Source organism: Nicotiana attenuata, unplaced genomic scaffold, assembly GCF_001879085.1.
Source record: "Nicotiana attenuata strain UT unplaced genomic scaffold, NIATTr2, whole genome shotgun sequence".
In the NCBI taxonomy this organism is placed as follows: Eukaryota; Viridiplantae; Streptophyta; class Magnoliopsida; order Solanales; family Solanaceae; genus Nicotiana; species Nicotiana attenuata.
Window position 1 is genome coordinate 122,878 of NW_017671298.1, and position 7,815 is coordinate 130,692.

The following is a 7,815-nucleotide window of genomic DNA, read 5'->3' on the forward strand; positions in this document are numbered from 1 at the left end:
TTGGAGGCCGAGAGCCTGAGATATGTACATCACGAGATGGCTTGATTGATATGAGGCTGAGGGCCTAGATTTGATGCCACGAGATGGCCTGTTATTGCGCTTGGGCCGTAAGGGGCCCCTCCAGGAGTCTACACACCCCAAGTGAGCGCGGGTACCCATTGAGATGCGAGATTGAGCCCGAGGGGCTGTTACTGTTGTGACTTGTTGCCCGAGGGGCGGATGTGGTATTACTGTGCCCGAGGGGCGAACTTTTATTTGTTTACCTTATCATAATTATCTGTCCATTACCTGTTTACTGGTTTAAAGAGCATTTTTCCTGATTCTTACTGGTTTTTCCTGATTTTTAATGATTTTACTGCTTCATTGTAGACTGCCATATGCTTTACGTGTTTTCTTGCTTTCAGTCATTATTTATATTCATTACTCACTGAGTGGAGTACTCACTTTACTCCCTGCACCCTGTGTGAAGATTCAGGCGTAGCTGGTTCCGCTCCGGAGTGTTGATTTCCTCCAGTTCCAGGCGGGCTTTTTTCGGAGATTACGAGGTAGTTGTTGGCATCCGCAGCCCCGTGTCTCTACTCTTCTATCATTTCTGTGTCTTACAAACACTTGTAGTAGTTTATGACTTTAGCAGACTATACTGTGACTCGTAGATGCTCTTGACTTGTGACACCCCGGTTAGGGCTGTGTTGGGTTGGTTTTCCGCATTATTCTTGATATTTCCGCTACTTAGAATTAATAAATCATTTTTAGACTATTTTGTGTTGTTTAATTGCTTTAAAAGATGAATTGGGTTAAACTGGTTGGCCTTGTCTTCACGAGAGACACCATCACGATCGGGTTCGGGGTTAGGGTTGTGACAATGTCAAAGGAACCAGGTTCCGTGATAGATTTTGTAAATGTGAACTTCATCCTTTTGACCAAAGTGCGATACCATTAGCTACTTGTTTTCTCTATAGTCGTCATGTGTGTCTACCTGCTACAGTATAGAGATGAGTTAGACTTTGCCAGAAAACACTTTTTAGCCATTTTACCTGTTCATTTATTTCATAGCCAATTATCGAGGGACCAGGTCCTTAGCTTGATTTTATCAACCTTAGTGCCAAGCGGTTATTTTCAAAGTGCTCTCTGCTCAGTTCTTTGGTATAGATGTCTGCAATTTGATCTTCTTTGTTGTAAAATTTCATGCAGATGAGCCCTTTTTCAAAATTGTCTCTGAGGAAGTGATGTCTCATATCAATGTGCTTTGTTCTCTTATGTTGAACCGGATTCTTGGCCATGTTGAGAGCACTGATGTTGTCACATAGTAAGGGCATAAAAACACACCAAAATCTTGCAGCTGCTGCTTGATCCACAGCAGTTGAGCACAGTAAGAGGAAGCCGCCACATATTCAGCTTTTGCAGTTGAAAGAGCCACTGAGTTTTGTTTTCTTGTACCCCATGAGATCAGACATGAACCCAGAAAATGTGCCATGCTAGAAGTGCTTTTCCTATCCACCAGATAATCAGCATCAGCATACCCGATTAAATCAAAATATTCCCCTGAGAGATAGTAGAGAACCAGGTCCTGCGTGCCTTTGAGATACCTCAGAATTCTCTTGCCAGCCTTCAGATGAGATTCCTTTGGATTAGATGATGTAACCTGGCACAAAGTCCTACGCTGAAAACAATACCTGGTTTGCTTTCTGTGAGATACAAGAGAGACCCGATGATACCTCTATACACGGTCTCATTCACAGAAGAACCGGGTTCATCCATGTCCAAACGAGTGGCAGTGGCAATGGGAGTATCAATGATTTTTTATCCTTCCATATCAAATCTCTTCAGAAGCTCTTTGATGTACTTCTGCTGACTTATCATTGTCCCCTCAGGAGTTTGCTTGACTTGTAAACCCAAGAAGAAATTCAATTCCCCTATCGTGCTCATTTCAAACTCACTTCCTATGAGTTTTGCAAATTCCTCACACAGAGAATCATTTGTTGCTCCGAAGATGATGTCATTAACATAGACTTACACAATGAGCAGGTTCCTCTCTCATTTATTCAGAAATAAGGTGTTGTCAATTTTTCCTCTTGTAAAGCCATTTTCTAGAAGAAATTTGGACAAATTTTCATACCAATCACGAGGAGCCTACTTTAGCCCTTATAATTCCTTCTCAAGTTTAAAAACATGCTCATGACTCTTAAATCCAGTTGGTTACTTGACAAAGACTTCTTTTAGAAAACCATTCAAAAATGCACTTTTGACATCCATTTGGAACAATTTGGATTCCATAAGAGATGCAAAGGCAATAAGGATTTTGATGGCCTCCATTCGAGCAACTGGAGCAAAAGTTTCATCATAGTCAAATCCCGATTATAGCCTTGAACTACTAGCCTTTCCTTGTTCCTTGTTGTGTTTCCAAACTCATCAAGTTTGTTTCTGAATACCCACCTGGTTCCTATAACAGTTCGGTCAGCAGGTCGTGGAACCAGGTGCCATACATTGTTCCTCTCAAATTGATGGAGTTCTTCTTGCATAGTCGTAATCCAATTAGCATCTTTCAATGCTTCCTTGATATATTTGGGCTCAATTTGAGAGAGAAAAGCTGAGAAGGCAAGCGAGTTTCTTGTCTTTGATCTGGTTTGAATTCCTGAGTCAAGAGGAGTGATCACATTTTCAAGAGGGTGTGAACTTTTGTGCTTCCAGTTAGACACCTGAATCTCATTGTGAGAAGGTCCAGGTATTTTTGAATGTGATCCTTGGTTGTCGTGAGTTCCGCTTCTCAGCTCAGCATGTGGGGTGCCTTGGACAACATCGACAACTCTGTTCTCTGATTTAGTTGTTGTGATTGAGGAACCATGTTCCTCCCCATCAGTTGGAGATATGGCTGCACCATCATCATTTGATTCCTTGACGTGGCTCATCATGTTAGCCTTTCCATTTGCCATGTCAATGACTTCACCAGGAACAGTTGACTGTTCTCCGTCTTGATCTATCTTATCATGTGAATCTTTCCCACATGAGTGGTGAAATTCATCAAACATCACATGTATACTTTTCTCAAAACATTGAGTTCTTTTGTTGTATACTTTGTAGGCTTTGTTTTGTGATGAATAGCCCAGAAAGATTCCTTCATCACTTTTGGTATCGAATTTTTCAAGTGTTTCCTTGCCATTGTTGAGGACTAAACATTTGCAGCCAAATGTCCTTAAATGTGTCAGCTTGGGCTTCCTCCCATTCAGCAGTTCATATGGGGTTTTGTTCAGAAGGGACATGATCATGCACCTGTTCACCAAGTAGCATGCAGTGTTGACGACTTCTACCCAGAAACTTTTTGCAATGCCACTGTCAATCAACATTGTTCTTGCCATGTCTTCAAGAGTCCCATTCTTCCTCTCCATAACACCATTTTGTTGAGGTGTTCTTGGAGCTGAAAAATTAGAGTAATGCCATTTTCAGCACAGAATTCGTCGAATTTGGCATTGTCAAATTCTATGCCGTGATTAGACCTTATACATACTACATTATGGCTCATCTTCACCTAGATCTTCTTCACAAATGCAGCAAATACTTGAAATGTTTTATTCTTGGTTCTGAGAAACAGAGTCCAGGTGAATGTGGAATAGTCGTCCACTATAACAAAGATGTATTTCTTTCCTCCTCTACTTGGCACCCTCATAGGTCCACGTAGATCCACATGGAGGAGATCAAGTGGCCTTGAGGTACTAACTTCCTTTTTGGGCTTGAAAGAGGATCTGACTTGCTTTCCTTTTACACATGAATCACACACTTTGTGATCCTTGAAGCTTGAATTAGGCAAGCCACAAATCAGGTCCTTCTTGATCAATTTGTTCATCAACGTAAAACTTGCATGACCCAGACTTCTGTGCCATAGTTCAGCATCATCATCAACAGCACTTAGACGACTGAGATCCCCATTTTGCAAGGACTCAAAGTTAGCAACATAGATAATTTTTGTATCTTTTATCCACCAAAACCATTTCACCAGTCACAAAATTTTTGACCGTGCATATTTTTAACACAAATTCCACTTTGTTTCCCTTGTCAGAATTTGGGAAACACTCAGCAAGTTGTACTTCAACCCGTTCACATAGTATATATTTTCAATTGAGTGAGAGAGTACTAGTTACCATACACTTTTGTGGAAACTAAGTATTATGCTCTCTAGAATAATAAAGAGATATAGCAGAACCTTTAAGTCAATCAGGGTATCAAAAAAAATAGTGGACAAATCTTTGTCTATGTCATGACCCGGATTTCTCACCGTCAGGATCGTGATGGCGCCTAACTCTTGAATGCTAGGCAAGCCAACAGATACGATTCTAACACATTAATTATTAACCAAAATAGTAATAAATAATAATTAAAGCTAAACAGATATGAAGTGCGGAAATTTTATAACAATTCAAAACTCCTAAACACGACTACCCCAATGATCTGGTATCACAATCCACGAACGTCTAAGAATTTCTACAGATACTGGTTTAAAGGAAAATACATCTGTTTTTCAGATGAAAGAAAACAGGAACTAAGATAGAGGGAAGGGGGACTCCAGGGTCTGCGAACGCCGGCATATCTACCTTGGGTCTCCTTTGAACTGAAGGCAGCAACCTCAAACTCTGATCAGTATGGTCCAGTACCGAGATCTGCACATAAAGTGCAGAGTGCAGTATCAGTACAACTGACCCCATATACTGGTAGTGTCGAGCCTAACCTCGGCGAAGTAGTGACGAGGCTAGGACATGACAAACAACATAAACTTGTGCAGTTAATCAATATACTAACAGGATAACAGTAATAAAAGCTAAGCAGAAATGAGCGGGAAGGGGAAACATGCTATGGGGGTTCCAACATAAAGAATCACAACAATAAAGAAATTTTAAACAGCTAAAACACTTTGAACCGAAAATAACAATAAACACAACAAAGAGAAAATGCACGGCATCACGCTTCGTGCTTTTACTCTCAATTCTCACCATGCAATCAATAATAGAAATGTGCACGGCATCACCCATCGTGCTTTATCACTTTTCCTCCCCATATGAATAATATAAATGTGCACGGCATCACCCTTCGTGATTTATCACTCTTTCTCACCATATGAATAATATAAATGTGCACAACATCACCCTTCGTGCTTTATCACTCTTCCTCACCATATGAATAATATAAATATGCACGGCATCACCCTTCGTGCTTTATCACTCTTCCTCACCATAACAAACAACAGAAACAATAACAACCCGGCAAGGGCATCACGATAAAACAACTTTGTTTCATCATTTAATTTCACAATAGAAATCTCACTTTGAGAAAATACTCACCCAATATCCAAAACTAGGGAAAAACATAATAAAACTTGTTAGCATGAACAATAACTAGTTTAAGCAGGAATAATACGTATAAAGAAACATAACTGTCACAAGTATAGAACTCACTCGCATGCTATGACCCGACAACAACTTATAGATACTCGTCGCCACACCTATAAGTCGTACCCAACAACTAACAAGTAGCAAATAGGGCAAACAATACCTAATCCCTCAAGCTAAGGTCAGCCACAACACTTACCTCAATTCTACGGTCAAACTCAAGCCTCAAATATCGCTTTTCCCTTAGTTTCCACCTCCAATCCGCCTATATCTATTCATAACTAACTTATTAACATCAATTAATGCCAAAGAAACCAATTCTAATGCAAAATTATAGATTTTCCAACATTTTTCCCAAAAAGTCAATAATCGACGCCGGGCCCGCTTGGTCAAAACTCAAAGTTCGGACCAAGACCCGATTACCCATTCACCACGAGCCCGGATATACAATTTGCTTCAGAATCTGACCCCAAATCAACGTCTAAAAATTTGTAAAATCCCCAATTTTCCCAAAATCCCTAATTTCTACCCTTAAAGAACAAGATTTAGGCCTAGAAATCTAATGGGTGTTGATGGAAATTGGAAGAAATGAGCTGAAGAACACAAACCTACGAATTGGTGTTGAAATCCCTCTTCAAAATCGCTCCTAGGTCGAGTTATATGGAAGAAAATATAAAATTATGGAAGACTCCCGTTTTTTATTCTGTTTTCAAAATACTGGACAGGCCTTCTTCGCGTTCGTGAGAGGCCTGTCGCGTTCGCGAAGCATTGGACAGAAGGGCCTTCGCGTTCGTGAAGGTATACCCCCCTGACCTTCATATTCGCGAGCCGCTTGCCGCGTTCGCATAGAGTATTTTCTCCCCTCCCCCAGGTCCCTACCAAAATGGCCTTCGCGTTCACGATAGCCAGGTCGCGTTCGTGAAGGGTAATGCCCCCAAAGCTTCACGTTCGCGACCAGTGCCTCGCGTTCACGTAGAAGAATCGCTCCCTCAAACAAATTAGCCCTTCGCGTAGGGGTGTCAATGGTTCGGTTCGGCGGGTTATTTTATAAAATTTATACCATACCAATTTTTCGGTTATTCTAATATGTATAACCAAAACTAGACTTTTCGAAACCGTCCCAATCATGTCGGTTTCTCTTCAGTATCGGTACGGTTCGGTAAGTATTCGTATTTTTTTTAAATGTCATGTAAAAATCACTAGTAGAAGTACAATGCAATAACATACGTACTTTTATAGGACTTAGCAAAACTCTCTAGATATTTTTACAGTTTAAAAGGTGATCAATTAAGAAAATATAAAAGATGGTAGAGTATAGATCCATCAACTATTTTACATCAGCGTAAAAGAAACTAAGCAAATACAAAAAAAAATATAAATCACACGAGTGGAAAAAAATTAACCAAGTTGGGTCTCAAGAATAAAGTCTATAGAAGATTAAATATTCAAAAAGATAAATCTAAATCATACGAAAGTATACATATTCAATACATTGTAGTTTGCTACTCATAATCGCTACAATACCCTGTGTTTTGCTAGTGAATATGCTGGAAATAATTTAGTTTCAATAGGAGTAGCATAATAGGTTTGGGAATTAGAATTTTAAGTTTAATTACTTGTTGGGTTGTAACTATTTCATAATTCCAACGCCCCAGAAAAAATTTAATGCTATATTACTTTTAAACTTAATATAGAAATATATTTTCACATTGTAAATTTATTCGGTACGGTTCGGTATTTTTCCGGTTTATTTTCATAAAATAAAAAACCTACCCTAATTATCGGTTCGGTTATAGATTTATATAAAAATCTACGGTTTTATTAATAGAAACCTAAAAATCGGTTCGGTACGGTATGGTTCGGTCGGTTTAGTCGGTTTTTAAATATCTATTGACACCCCTATGAGAGAGAGACTTCTCAATCCTTTCAACTCCCAGAATGTATCCCTTTTTGCTATTTTCAAAGGACACACTCCCTCCTTGCAGGGCCTTGAGTGAAAAGAAATTATTTGTGCTTCCAGTTATGTGCTTCGAGCAGCCACTATCCATGTACCATTTTTGGCTGCTCCCTTTCACTGCTCCCTAAACAAGGAAATCAAGGGTTAGACTTAAGAACTCAAACAAGTTAGGGTCCCTTGTAGTGAGAAAATGGGTGAATTAGGACTCTTTTGGTCCAAGCAGGCATCACACATTTTTTATATGAGGGACCAGGTTCTTTAGCAGTAGTTACCTTATTAGCAAAAACTTTATTTTCTGTTGAGACTGAAATCTGACCTTACAGGTTTCCTTAAAGTCCCCAGTGTTACCACAGTGAGTGCAGAGCCAGTTATCAGGTACAGTAACGTACTTGCTATGAGGGTTGTAAGGAGTTTTTTCCCTTTAGAACTCGATTCCCTGACTATTTCCCCCATTATTCGTATAGATGGTAGTGATAGCATCAG